At 51.0% G+C, this 14,322-nt stretch overlaps 1 long non-coding RNA gene across 1 annotated transcript; it reads left to right on the top strand.

Moving 5' to 3' along the window:
• The first annotated feature begins 1,821 nt into the window (after nucleotides 1-1,821).
• Nucleotides 1,822-13,156, top strand: LOC110349117 (uncharacterized). Its single transcript, XR_002394870.2, has 4 exons — nucleotides 1,822-1,990; nucleotides 8,064-8,139; nucleotides 9,260-9,405; nucleotides 12,865-13,156. It is a non-coding gene; the product is annotated as an uncharacterized LOC110349117 (long non-coding RNA).
• The last annotated feature ends 1,166 nt before the right edge of the window (nucleotides 13,157-14,322 follow it).

The raw sequence follows: 14,322 nt of genomic DNA, 5'->3' as shown, positions 1-14,322 counted from the left end.
CCTCCCTAAGGTCACAAAGCCAAAATTAACATCCACTCTATTGAAACCCAGTTAAACGTGAACATCACACTGAAACAAGTTTGAGCAGTTGTTCCCAAAGTATGGGAGCAGCACAAGGAGCTGTCACCAGGTGAAACCTCCAGGTGATGAGGGCTCCGTGTGCAGTAAGAACACGGTGAGGAGGAGCAGCACACAGCCGTGACAAGCCTGCGCTCTGGAATTCATGGACAAGGATGGCCAGACATCAACTCAAATCAAGATTATTTTCTAGGCACAGCTCAATCGGTTGGGCATTAGCTCCTCTCATCCAAAGAAGAGAATAGATCCACCCTTCCTAGAAACCCCAATTCTCCCTTCTAATGAGCTTTCCTGGGACATGTCATGCTCTGCTAGCAAAGCAGAGTAGAAAGATCACTGATATTCACATTCACGGAGCACTACACGCCAGCCCTGCTGTCAGCCCTTCACCTGAATTAGCACATTTCACATCGACATGCGTCAGATCTCGCTTTTGTGAAGAGGGACAGAGGCACGCAGCTGAGTGGCTTGCTGGAGACCAGGCTTAGCAGTGTGGCTCCTGCAGCCCACCCACTTTGGCCTCCCGCGAGGCTCTGAAATCCAAATCGCCCACACTGGGGCGACTGTCCCGGTGCACAGCGGGAGGACAGCTGTGCCGCACTCCCAGGAGTCTGGCCTGCGAGTCACTAACCCTGCCTGGCCTCAGTCCCACGAGGCATAAAGTGGGAAGGCAGCATCACTACACAAGGAGTCTGGGTGGTAACTAACGGCCCAAGTGCACATAAACACAGAAGTCCTACGCCACTCCTGCCACACGGTCAGCGCCCTAAATAGGCACCACTGACCATTTGAGAATTTTATAAGGAAGATGCATTCCTTCAAAGCCAGCAAAAGGGTGAAAACCCTCCCATTCAGCAATGAGTCCTCTCTTGCCACTTGTTTGCGTACTGGGACCTGGACGCTCCCACTGAGCAAGACATTCTCAGCAGTCTGCACTCCCCTGGGTTCCTGTCTCCTCCAAGCAGGTCTCAATGCACCCTCCTGACACGATGATTAAGTTTCCTGGCAGGGGAGACAACACCGGCAGACTCAGACTCGAGGAAGGGCTGCTGCTGCTGCTCCTGCAGGCGTCTCGTGCGAAACTAAGAACAGCCTTCCGCGGAGCGGGCGCTGTGGGCCCTGCCGCAGAGCGCCGTGGAAGGGCCAGCCTGCCTGCATGCTGCTCTCTTCGGCCCCACCCTCGCCCTGGGAAGCACTTGCAAGCTCCCCTGCCCGCCTGTCTCCTGCCTCCCTGCCTGGCTTTGGCCTCTTCGTCTCATTCTCCCAAGCGGCGCTCCCCAAACGCCCAGGGTCACTTCCGCGACTGCAGCTCCACCAGAACACTGTCGCTGCCGTCTCCCAGCGCTTGGCGTGTGGCAGGTGCCGCGGACGCCTCATCTGGTCTCGCCGGCCATCTCTCCTGATCTAGATGCAGAGCGACACGGCTGAGACAACTCGGGAGGGAGGAGGGGAGCGGCAAGGCCGTCATCCCTTTCCTCTGTGCCCGCCTGTCTTCCTCCAGGCGGCCTCCTCCTCGGGCCCTGGACGCGTCCTCCAGCTCCGGCCGCCTGCCTGTCTCAGCCCGTATGCCACAGCCTGTGCTTTAACAGGAGGAGGGAAGTTTGAAAAGCCAAGTAAGCCAAGCATCTCCTTGCTGGAAACCTTCAGGCTCCTCCTTTCCTTTATGACCACTAGCCTCGTCATTCTACGCTTTGGCTGTCGATTTCCCCGCCCCCGGCCTTAATCCACCGCCCCACCCCCTCCCCATGGTCTGCATTTGGGCTCCATCCGAGTGTCTTGCGTCTCTGGAGTTGGCCTGGCTGTTCCCCCAGCCTGACTCCTCCTCCCCGCGCCCTCTACCCTGGGGAGGAAATAAAGGCAAGGCTCTTGCTTCTCTGCCTCGGATTTCCTGCAAAAGCACATGAATTCCCAGGTAACTGCAGGCGTCCGTAATGCTTCTATTTCATTTTTTTGGTGCATCCAACCCCACAGATGAGGCAGCTGGCCCCAAGTGACCTGCCCAAGTCAGAGATGGAGCAAGCAGCAGAGCTGCGATGCAAGCCACACTCTGACTCCAGGTACTGATCTACCCTGAGCTTTGCCGCCAGGACTTTGGTCAAGGTCACAAACAACAGCAGGTAGACGTGGCTGGCAGGAGGCCTGGTCTAGGAGGAAGAAATTCATCCAGTCAGTTAGGGGCGAGGAACCTTAGCCCGTGCCTTTGAGGGTGAGCGAGGTCAGGAATGGGGCACCAGCTGGAGTGGGTTTCTGCTGTAGGAATCAGGCTCCTGTTGCCTACCTTTGTGCGGCTACATTCGCAAGAGCTGTTTAATTCACGCCCATGGCAAAGCCCTGCAAGACGATACTTCCTTAGCATGAAAGTGTAGCCCGGTCAGCTCGTCCAATCTGAGGCTCCAAAGGGCCACTTGGAGGAGGGCAGGAGGGAAACCTACCAACAACCGAGAAGCCACAGCCCCGAAACGGGGTAAAGGAGCCGGACCGCCTCTCTCCCATCCCCTGCACCCAGCCCTCACCTGCAGAAGTCAGGGAGGTTTGATGAAAACCACAACCGCTCCTCCCGATGAATTACTAGGTCTCCAAAGTCACAAGTCCCTCAAGGTGCAGTAAAACACTCAGCACCTCTTCTGTCTCGGGCCCTGTTCAGCTTAGCATTCTTTAGACTGTGTTCTGCACACACCACACAGCTTGGTCTTTTGCCTTCTTTGTTAGCAGAGCTGCCTTGTTTACCTCTGCCTCACATGGAATTTTCCCTTTGCTGTTTTCATTATGGAAGCAATACATATTTATCAGGGAACAATGAGACCAACAAAAGAACAATGAATGACTCAAACCTCTGTCAGCCTGGCACCGTGACTGATGACCAGATCCGCCACAAGAGCAGAATCCAACCCCTCCCTCCAGGCGGTGACAACGTGAACAGACCAACCGTGTCTGGGCCAGACAAGAGGCCTGGAGTGAGGCAGCCCAGCTTGGACCTGGACTTGGCTGTGCTCCTGACCGCGCTGGCTGTGCAGCCGTCCTTAGTCAGACAGGCTGAGCAGCAAGGGCACTTCGGTCTCACAACCCTGAAGCTCAGGGGTTGCGTAGTGGGATGGTGCCTGGGGGTCTCCAGTCCCTGCCCACCCTTGCAGCGCTGTCATCCTCGGGCAATGGGCAGATGGCACCAGCATCCCCAGACTCAAATCCAGGCAACATCAAAGGGTGAGGTGTTCTTAATAACAGGGAGGACATGCTTTCAGGAGTCCTGGAAGTTTTTCACTTACGCTTGCTTTGATTCCGATTTCTGCATTCTTCTCAGCTAATTCGTGCAGCAGCAGCAGCATGCTCTGCACTGATTTCCCCAGCCTGGCTTCTCCCACCGGAAACTGGGGTACGCTTTCGGTGATTAGCTCAGACTAATCAGGTCCTGCCCCTTGGGAGGTGTGGGGGACATGGGAAATCACAGCAATGGGGTGATCCTACCCAGTTACCTGCCCTCTGAGGATGGTGTCGCCTTGAGTAAAGGGGGAATAGTCACACACACTTAGTGGTGGAGAGCCCATGAGATACCTTGCGTGAAATGACAAAATGCTATGCTTGGCACTTGTGGGGAAGCAGTAAGTAATTACAAGTTTGATGAATCTATTGATTGATTAAGCAGCTTCCTGAAAGTGACAGTGATTAAATAGATTAACATTTTCTCATCCCCTTCTTGCTGGACATTTTGGGGGAAATGATTTTTAAGTCTTTCTGCAGATCAAAAGTTCACCAGAGAAAAAGCCACACTTGAGCAACCAAACCTTGCTTAGCTGATGATGAAGGAAGTCATGCTCTGCGTTTGCACCCAGAATTTTCTGCCTCTTAACTCTGTGACCATTTTTGAAACATGACTGTCTATGCCCAAGTCTCAGCTTCCCTCTCCATTAAATGGGCCACTAAGAGGCAGCACTCATTAAACAGAGTTAGTTGACACTGCACAGGTAAAATCTTATTGAGCCCTTTTTATAGCTCCATCACCATGGCTCTTTTATTTCCCCACTATGAAGATAAGAAAGCAGAGGTACTAGAAGGTTTTGTTACTTGCCTAAAAATGAACATTTAATAAGTACGGAGCCAGGACTTAAACACAGTAGTCTAGGTGCAGAGCACGTGTTCATAATAAGTAAATTTCACTGCCTCTCAGCAATAATAGCCAGTACCCTGGGGGACTCTGCAGTGGCTAAATGACGTAGTGCCCATAAAGTGCTCACCAGGCTCTGTAATCAGGTCCATTAGTAGTAGTAGTAGTAGTAGTCACTTGTGGTGATGAAAGACATTTCTACGTAAGTCCAAATGTCCACCCAACCTTCAGGAGAGTTGTCACTGTAGCTTTGTCCACACTGTGGCTCTGTTGGTTCCTCATTCCCACAGAAAAGCTCCAGTTTCTTCCCCACTGTGCACAGGAACCAATGTGCTTTCTCAAGCCTCCTTGACTCTGTATGCAGGCAGATTGGTAAACTCCCCCTCTTTCAGACTAATCTCTCCTTCCTCCCTGCCCTAGAACCTGGGCAGAGCTCTCCATTAGCACAAGTTGTAACCAGGTTCAAATGCATGAGCTCGTGTATCTGTTTCTCAAATGGTTCTGGGGTGTACCAGATCCTATCCATCTCTCACCCAGTGCTTCATACAGAGCTGGCACATAATATGAACTCAGTGTTCATCTGTTGAATGAATCAGAGACTCACAGAATAAGAACCTACCGAGCACAGATGGTCCTCAGGTTCTATCCTAGGTGCTTCCGAGTTTGCACTGCAGGGATGGTTCCAAAGAAGAAACATGTGATTCAGATGAGCTTAGATGCACAAGAGAGAATCTATAGGATCATGCACCCTGGTCAGTGACTACACAGTGTTTCTGTACACTGCATTAGTTAGGGTTCAGCAGGACAGAATGAATATAAAATATAAATATACAAGGGATTTATTAGGTAGGCTTCAGGATCAGAAGGGGAGGAGTCTCGATGACCCAGTGGTAGAATGAGATTTGGAAGAATCCAAAATGGTGGCCTGTGTGCTGGAGACGGAGCATCCTGCAGCCATCTGGAGCCAAGGTCTGAGGCTCCTGCAGAGTCGCTGGTGTGAATCTGAGTGGGAAGGGAAGGTAAAGCATCCGAGCAGGAGGCCGAAGGACCTGGAGATGAGCGTTCAAAGGCAATGACAAGTCCAGGGCTCCTGTGAAGAAAAAAGGGAGCTCTTCCTTCTCCTTTGCTTTTTTAGTCCATCTGGGCTATAAGCCTATTGGCTGATGACACCCACATCCAAGCGTGTCTTCCCCGCTCGGTTCGCTGGCCTACCTGTCAGTCATCCAGAGACACGCCCAGGCTTGACACTTCACAATTAACGCCCACAGTACACACACATGTAAAAATGTTTTATTCATCTTCTGCATGTGTGATAGCTCAAATTTTGCTTATTTTATTTTACTTTACTTTTAAAGTTTCACATCAAAAGATTACAGGAGGAAAAAATCTCCATGAGAAAACTGCAAAATTAAATCACGACTTTCAAATGATATTTGAAAAAATAAAATGGAATCAAATGTCAGTGTTTCTTTTAAGTGTAGCTTGTGATGCAAATGTCACACATAAATATTTGTAGGTGTCTGGAAGGCGTTTGGAGGTGGAGACTGGGCCAGTCTGTGAGCGCCGTGGTGCAACTAGGGCAGGACCCAGAGTGTTCCGGAATGAGCGGCCTCGGACCCTTGGTGCGGAAGGTTCTTCACCGAGCGCCCTGCGGCTGGGTACAAGTGGCTCCTCTCCAGCCCGGAGAGTCTGGATGAAAACCAAGCCTGCACCGTTCTCTGTGTCTGGGGAAACCACATGGGTATTAAAGGTTAGATCTTCTGAAGCAAAGGAACGTTGGCCTCTCTGGTCATTTTGTACTGAACTCTTTCTCCATAAGACTTTGGTCAAGGCGGAGAAAATCTGCTAACAGGACGGAGTTCCCAGCCGCAGCCCACTTTGACGGCAGCTCCTTCTGAGCTGAGCACCCAGGTCCCGCACTCGGGGCTTAGCGGGGAGGCGGTGCTGCTGGTCCATCCACACTCCCCTTCAGCCCGTGCGCTCCTGCAGGCGCTGCCCTCCTTTCATCCCCCGCCCTCTTTTCATCCCCCGCCCTTTTCCCAGTGCGCAGCGGAGGAGGTGTCCGATCAGTGAGTGCTGGCTGCGCCTGGCTTGGCTGAATTCCTCTCGCGCCTTCACAGCTCCAGGCCTGCGCGGGACTTGGAGACTGAGTGCTGTAGGGAGAGACTCAGGTGCACCCAGTGGGTGCCAGGGGCAGAGAGAGCAGAGCTGTGGTCCGGGCTGCATCTGCATCTTGCAGCTGAGAGAAGAGGGCCGGGGTGAGGGGTGCTCGAGGATGCACCTGGTGAGCAGCAGCTGGAGTTAAAGTGCCTGTCACCTGGCTTGTGCCGGGGCTCCTCCTCCTGGCCAGAGAGAGATGGGGACTCCTCCTGCTCCACCCTGAGGAACTTTCCCAGGCACAGAGTCTGGGAAGGAGAGCAGTCCTAGGGAACGCATTGTGCACTTTCAGCCCTCGGCATAAATACCTCAGCTCAGCCGGGATGCTTCTCACCAGCAGTGATGGGTCCACCCTGGGGCTCTGACTCACCCCTTTCTCAGCTTCTGGGCTTATTTTAGCCCACATTTCTGGAGGAGGAAACAAGAACATGATCAAGGATCCCGCGGGTACAGCCCAAGGCCTCTTGGGCCCCAGCTGCTTTAGAAATTTGCAGCCAAAGGCACCCCCAGCACTGGGGCTGCCAGCCTGGCCAGACTGCAGAGAGGCCCGGAGTTAGGAAAACCTGCCCTTTGGAAAGGAGAAACAGGGCAAAAGACTGGGTCTGATTGCCAACCTAGAGAGAGGTGCTTTCCTCTCCTTCCTGAAAGAGTAGAAGGAGCAAGTTGATTTGAGTCCTAGCTTCTAGTTACAGCTATGAAGCCTGGTTTGGGGGCTCACCTTTCCAAGATTGGGAAGTGGGGTTAGGGAGGGGGTGAGCCTTGGATTGGGTCTGGAGGACAAAGGAGGCAGAAGAAAGGAAGCTGTGTGCGGGCAGAGGACCAAGTGCAAACACATTCCAGTGGCATAAAAGCCCTGCGTGCTCAGGTAGCTGTCAGGAAAGGCTGCGGCCAGGTGACAGGGGAGCTTGGGGTGTCCAGAGGCCCTTCTGGGCCTCCCCATAACACTACTTTTCCCTAAATCCCTCCCTTACCAGAAGTCTTTCCATGTGCCCTGCAGCTGCTAAATCCTGCTGTCCATCTGGGCAGTTTCCATCCCTCCTATGAGCTTTTCTCACTGCCCCAGCTGCAGGGTCCTTCACCTGGCCCCTGGTCCCTTACCATAAGGCCTCCTCTCTGGCCCTCAGCTTTTGTTCTGTGACGCTAGTAATATTTTTGTCTGTAACACAAACACATCATTCATGTGTGAGCTTTCATCACCCATCCACTCCCCCTCCCTGTTCATTTTTTATCGCTAGGTAACAAATTATGGAAAATGTACAGATTTGAAACAGTGCCCACTGAGCAAGCTCTCAGCTCTCTAGGTCACACGTCCAGTGCTGCTTGCTGATTCTCTTCTCTGGATCTCGCAAGGCTGAAATCAAGGTGTCATGGATTCCGTCCCTTGGGGTGCGCTCTAGGAAAGCATCCTCTTCCGACTCAGGGAAGTTGTTGGCTAAAATCAGTTCCTTGAGGTTGTAGGACAGCATCTCATTTCCTTTCCAGCAGCTTCTCTTGCCTCCAAGAAGACACCAACATTTTCCAGAGAGCCTCGTAGGAGCTCGAAGCATGGGTTCCCTTCTTCCTCCAGGGCAGCAAGAGTGCGCCCTCCGACTTCTTCCTCCGTGACCAATGGAAAAACAGTGTCTACTTTTAAAAAGCCTGCTTGAGTCAGTCCGCTCGTCTTGCACAACCTCCCCTTTCTAAAGTCGATGTACATGAAACAGCCTAACCAGGGTTCTCTGTGTGCCAGGTAATCTTGCTTGCAAAGAGGCTCCTGGAGAGATGCTGGATGTTGAGGATGCAGCTGTCAGTGGCCTAGACCACAGGTGAGCTCTTTAGCCGATTGGGTGGTGAAGGCAGGGCGGGGCCTGCCTGGAGGAAGAGGTCGCTGGGGTGTGCCTTTGAAGGCCGTCTCTGGTCTCCTGTGCCTTCCCCTCTGGCTCTTTCCCTCTCTCTCTGCTTCCTGGCTGCCAAGAGGGGAGCAGCTTTCCTCCGCCAGGCCTTTTCTGCCATGATGCTTCTGCCTCACCTCAGCCTAGAAACAGTAGAGCTAACAGTGAGCATGGACTGAGCCCTTGGCAACCACGAGCCAACGCACATCTTTCCTCCTCCAAGTTGTATATGTCAGGTATTTCATCCCAGAAGTGGAAAGGTGACTAATACAACACCCACTGTGTTCACAGTCCCAGGGCTTAGACAAAGCACGTACACCGGAAGGCAGGAGTCATAAAGGGCATGTAGGAACTCTGCCTGCCACGCCGCCCAGGCTCCTTTCTAGGGAGGAATGATTTTTCCTTTCCGGTCAGCTTCTGAATCTTCTCTGTTGTCTGGGGAATGAGCAGATTTCTGCCCTGGAGCACTGAGGGCAGAGCCTCGATCCTCTCCCACAGATGGCAAGACGTGGAAAGGCCAGAAGCACAGATTTCAGAAGGGGAGGGGCCTGGGGACATGAGCACTGGAGGAAGAGGAAGCCATGGAGACAGTGGGGCAGGAAGGGGTGGGTAGGGAGAGGCAAGGCTGGGGCCACGGTGGGAGTGGGGAGCCGGGACGAGCAGGGTGAACCAGGGGCTGTATTTCAGGTCCAAACTTGGTAGGAAAGAACGAGAATGAGAGGAACACGGGGAAGGTTTCGGGTCCACTGCTTTGACTTAGAAACTGCATCTTCTGGGGCACTTTCTAAAATAAACCAGTACAAGCCTAGATTTGCTTTTAACAAAGTCAATTTCTGGACTGTCTCCCCCTGAACGTGACACTGCCCAGACGGGGCCTGGTGACATATCTCGCAGGAGCTTCATAGACACCTCATCCCCCACTGACCAATGGGCAGGACTGCCCTGTGCCCTAGCAGCGTGTTATAGGGGAACCAGGGGTCAGAGAAAGTGCCATCTCATAGCGCGAGACATCCTCCTCAGCTACCAAACAAAACCCGTATGTCTCCTTCCCCAGATCTACACCAGGGCCAGAGACCTGGAACTCTCCCGGGAGCCCTTCAAGTTCGCGTCAGGATGGAGCTCCAGCATCTCTGTCGTCCTGGTTCCTTGTGCGTGAGAAAGTCAGCCTTGCCACCAAGTCTATGATCAGTACGATAACAGGTGACGTGGATAGACATTTACAAAGGCACACGCATTGCAAGATACTGTTCTTCCTGTTCTGAGGACGGAAACTGAGGCACAGCAAGTTACACGGCTGCTGGACGTCACCCAGCTAGTATATGCTGAAGCCAGGCATTCAGTCTAGGCGTTCTGGGTGTGCAGCTCGTACGCTTGTTCATAGCTACCTCTCAACAGGGACAAAAGGGTCAATAAACTGCAGTTCTCTACCTGAAAGGAGAAAGGAGACCCTGGAAGGGCAGGGAGAGAGTTTCGTGGAAGCTCCCTGTGTGCCACCTATTTCCTACCAGGCCCGGGAAGGTGGCGTGACTCTGAGCCCTGTTCCGCAGGGTGCGGACGAGCTGGCAGGATCAGATCAGCACAGCCAGTCAGAAATGCAGACTCCCAGAGAGCGCCCCAACCTGCTGAACCCGACCTGATTTAATAAGATCACCAGGTGACTCATATGAGCATTGAAGTCTGAGCAGTGCCCCCTAAGCCACAGTACTCAGACAAGTGTGGCCCAGCGCACGGTGACAGAAGTGTGCTATGTGCCCCATTCACACAGTCACCACTGGGCAGCATTTGCACTGCGTGTGATTGTGGAACTCTCAGGGCTAGCACAACTAAGGAAGGCCGTTTTCCGACTGATGCGGTCTGGATGCACGTAGACATAAATGTCCTCCAGTGGCTTGCGGATGCCTTTCTGTACAGCACAGCCTCCGGATGGACAGTTCCCCTGTGTTTATTCCCCTGTGGTCCGGTAGCCCTTTATAAAGTTGTTAAGACTCAGTCCCGAAGCAGCTGTGCTACAGGAGCACAGCCCGGGACCTTGGCCCCTCCTGACTTGGGCCAGAGCACAGCAAAGACAAGGATCATAGGCCAGATGATGTTCCAGGCAGGGCCAACCTGGTTGCCTGCCTGGCTCACCTGTTTGCTTCTTCAGCAGTCTGCATTTCCCATGCTCACATATGTAGTCTCATCTTCGGATTACTCACCATATTCGTTGCCAACTGCAAGCTCTCCAAGCCAACAGGCAAGCCTTATTAGGAAACTCAGCATAACCCTCTGGTTCTCCCAGCTGTAGGTAACGGGAAAGAAATGCTCGCTGGAAGCAAGCCTTGCCTACCTTCCTATTTTAAACCATATCTTCTCCACACTCCTGTCCATTGTCCATGCATCTTTCTGCTCCACACCATTTGACACATGTGGGGAAGGAAAAGAAACCTTCCCTCTACCCTCTTGTGTTCTATGATACGGATTTTGCAAATCAGGCTAAGTTTACCAATGGACAAGTGAAGTCCATTGCCCATGGGAGAAAGCTGGAGATGAGTGGCCAGAGCTTAGACCGACAGAACATAGTAACAAGAAAAGATGTGCAGAAAATGATAAGACAGAGGTTCAGGCTTCCAAAAATGGCATCTGTGGGAAGATAAGTAGAAGGTATGATCAAACGATACAGTGAACACGAGAACATATAAGTTAAAAAAATTTATTACAGTCAAAGAGACATTGCCATGAATCCCCCTCAAAATCCTCCGCCTCGCTTTGAACACACTCATCCCATCATCCTTGCCACTTTCTGCAGCAGCTCTGGAGCCCCCTTTCCTGAGTATCTTTAGTTGTGCTACCCTGACTGCCTCAATGTCTTGAATTGATTCAAAATATCTCTCTTTCATGGTCATTTTGACTTTGGGGAAGAACCGGAAGTCCCATAATGCCAGATTCAGTGAATGGCCTCAGAAGCAGCATTCACCGTATTTTTGGTCACGTCTTGTAAAGACACTCGTGACAGTGGACTCCAGACATGCTTCAGAAAGTGGCGAGAATGACAAGATGAGCACACTCCAAGGGAGGAACCCGTTAGCACAGCTCCAGCCCGGCCCTGACTTTCTGTCTTCTCCGTGGCTATAGATCTTGCCAAAGAGGAGAGTTACAGAACCCTCATTTCCCGGAGCTGTCTGCTGTGGATCACAGAGGAGGGCAGGTCTAGAAGAGTGTCTTTCTGCATCGGTGGAGCCTCAAATGCCTTCAGCTCGCAGTAGTTCTTGTGCCAAAGTGGCATCTTGGGTGGTGTATTTTGATGCCCTCCATGTGCTATATTTTTTGCTTGCCTATCTGTGTTAGGTCTCACTTCAGCAAAAGGCTGAAAGGGTGTGGACAGCAAAATGTTAAATGCATTCCAAGACTTTCACACACGTAGTTATGGAGTGATAGCTACCACATAATTAATTCTCAACAAATACAAGAACCACTCAAAAAACTTGAAAAACATGTCATTTAATTTTTAATGACCCACTGCTTTAGATAAAGAAATTGATGATCAGAAAAAATACAGCTGATTTTTAGTATCCAAGGGGAACTGGTTCTGAGACCAAACTCCAAAGATACCCAAGTCCCTTACATAAAATGGCATCATGTTTTCATATAACATATGCCATCTTCTCATATACTGTAAACTATCTCTGATTACTTATAATATCTAATACAACGTGAGTGCTATGTAACTTGTTGTTTTATCATATTGTAGGAGATAAAGTTAAGAAAGAAATTCAGTATGTACTCAATACAGAGGCCCTTCATTCCCATGGATTTTCCAATCTGCCTAACCTCTATGGGTCCTCTTATTTGACCTAAACTCTTACGTCTTGGATTAGCTAAATGCACATTGCAATAATTGTGATACCAAAGAGCTGCTAATGCTAAGATCCAGAGAAAAGGACCAAATTCTTTCAGAAAGAGATGTCTGCAGGGGCTGAGATAAACACCCTTCACTGACTTGGGCTTTTCTTAGGAGAAGCAAATCAAATTAAACTTGGTCACCTCTTCCGCTGCTCCCTTCCTCCATATTAGTAGTTTAATCTGCATGAGAGGGGCCAGGTGTGCACCCAGGGCTGTTTGCAGGACTGCTAGAGTACTTCACATTCTGGAGAAATTGCCGTCTGGTGAAGAGGCCTCCAGCGCACTGAAGAACAAGCTAGAGACCAGGCCTGGTGATTCCCATGCTTCTCCTGCAAGCAGTCAGTGCAGCACAGCAGGTCTCTTCTGTCCTCCCTGCCATGCTGACCCTTCCCGTTTCCATCTAGGGTCACTGCTTTCTGGGTGGACCCCTTGAACGTGACTGTCCCAGGGCTCACCCTTGGCCAGCCTCCTTGGCCCGAGTTCCCTCCATGGGCGATCACACCCACCTGGCCATGAGGGAGGTATTTAAACTTCTCTCTCTCCTTCTTTCTCTCTTTCTTTCTCTCTTTCTTTCTCTCTCTCTTTCTTTCTCTCTCTCTCTCTCTCTTTCTTTCTTTCTTGTGGAAAGTCCTGGAATTTCAGTCCTAGGAACTGCAGAAATGCTCTCTGATAGCACCCAGCCTTCCCCAGAACAATAATCGATCAGCCATGGAAAAGAACTCTAACTTAAATTCAGTCAGTAGCACACTGAATAAACCCAGTTATTTCATTCCTCTCTAGATCTTCCAGAAGACTCCAAGACAAAGTCCTAATCCTCAGGAGAGTCCCTGGGGATGCCCCTGGTCTTGCTCAGCTGATGTCCTAAATCTATGTCCTGGGCAACTGGAGGGATGGACAGTATATGACAGATGGGCGATTGACCCCAGGCATGTTTTCTCCATCTGAAAGAAAAGAATGCATGCCTGAGGGAGAGCCAGCCCCTGAGGAAGCAGAGCAAAGAGATGAAGAAGGAGATGAAGAATTAATCACATCCTTGGGACCTCTGGATCCAACAGTGATTGATGTCAGGCTATTCTAGGACTTTCTACTGATATTGTTAAAGAATTCAAAACTCCTTCTTTGTATTGTTTTGAGTTAGTTTGAGTTGGATTTTCTGTCAGTGTATTAGCTTTCATGTTGCTCAGTCACAATGCCCAACACCCACAACTTAAATGATGAGCGGTCTAATTTGCTCACAGTTTTGGCACATGGTCAGCTGGCTCCAAGGCAGAGACTTCTTGGTGGAAGGGAGCAGCAGACCAAAGCTGCTCAGTTCATGCCAGCCAGGAAGCAGAACAGGGGAAAAGTGCCAGAGAAGGAAGACCGGACATAGACCCCAAGGCTGTGCCCCCATTTCTCAACCAGACACTCGGGAAAGGGCATTCCATGAAGCTCCAGCACAGATCTCAAAGCCAACTGCCAGGGAAAAAGGAGATAGAAACAAAGGAGCAAGCTCACCAGTCAGGACAGGTCCATTTAGAACAAACCTGAGGGACTGCCCCGGCACTTAGACCAGACTGGCCACTCTGGCACAGGCTGTTGGGTCTTTTATGGGGTCTTGAGCACAAAACAGCAGGTATGAAAGGAAATGTTCAAAATGGGGCTTTCAAGAGGGAGGGCTCAGTGAGAAGGGGCATGGCTTCCCACCAAGGGCACAGTTTGAGGAAGTGCAGGGAGTGGTGGTTGCCGACCGAGTGCAGGGCTGAAGGATGATGGGAGTTTTGGGGTGAGCTGCGGTTATAGAGCCTCATTGCCCCATGATTATACATCTTCATTCAGGTATGCAAGCAGAGTGAGATGGGAGAGGCTTGAGGTGGACTCTGGTCAGCCTAGGATGGCAGTGGTCAGACGCCTTCACAAAGCAAGTTGCAATTCCACCCTAACCACCACATCCCCACCCTTTTTAATTTGCTACCAAAACACATCTTAAACCATACTTAATCTCCAAATAAAGACAATAACAGTTTAAGTTCATAATTCCACCTAACATAATACAACTATTCCACAGACAGCCAGAAACACAATGATCCCTTCCCCTGATGTCTGACTGTTCCAGCATTTTCCAAAAGTCCAATACTAGGTCTCTTCTGAGACTCAAGACATATCTTAACTGTGAACCTCTGCAAAAATAAACTCGTCACATAGTCCCAAGGTACAATGGCACAGGGCAAACATTCCCAGTCCAAAAGAGAGGAGTAG

Source organism: Heterocephalus glaber, unplaced genomic scaffold (assembly GCF_053883595.1).
Source record: "Heterocephalus glaber isolate CG9 unplaced genomic scaffold, H.glaber_assembly_v1.0 deba00001572, whole genome shotgun sequence".
Taxonomy (NCBI): Eukaryota; Metazoa; Chordata; class Mammalia; order Rodentia; family Bathyergidae; genus Heterocephalus; species Heterocephalus glaber.
Note: the sequence above shows the minus strand (reverse complement) of the source record. Positions and strands in the feature narration are given on the sequence as shown.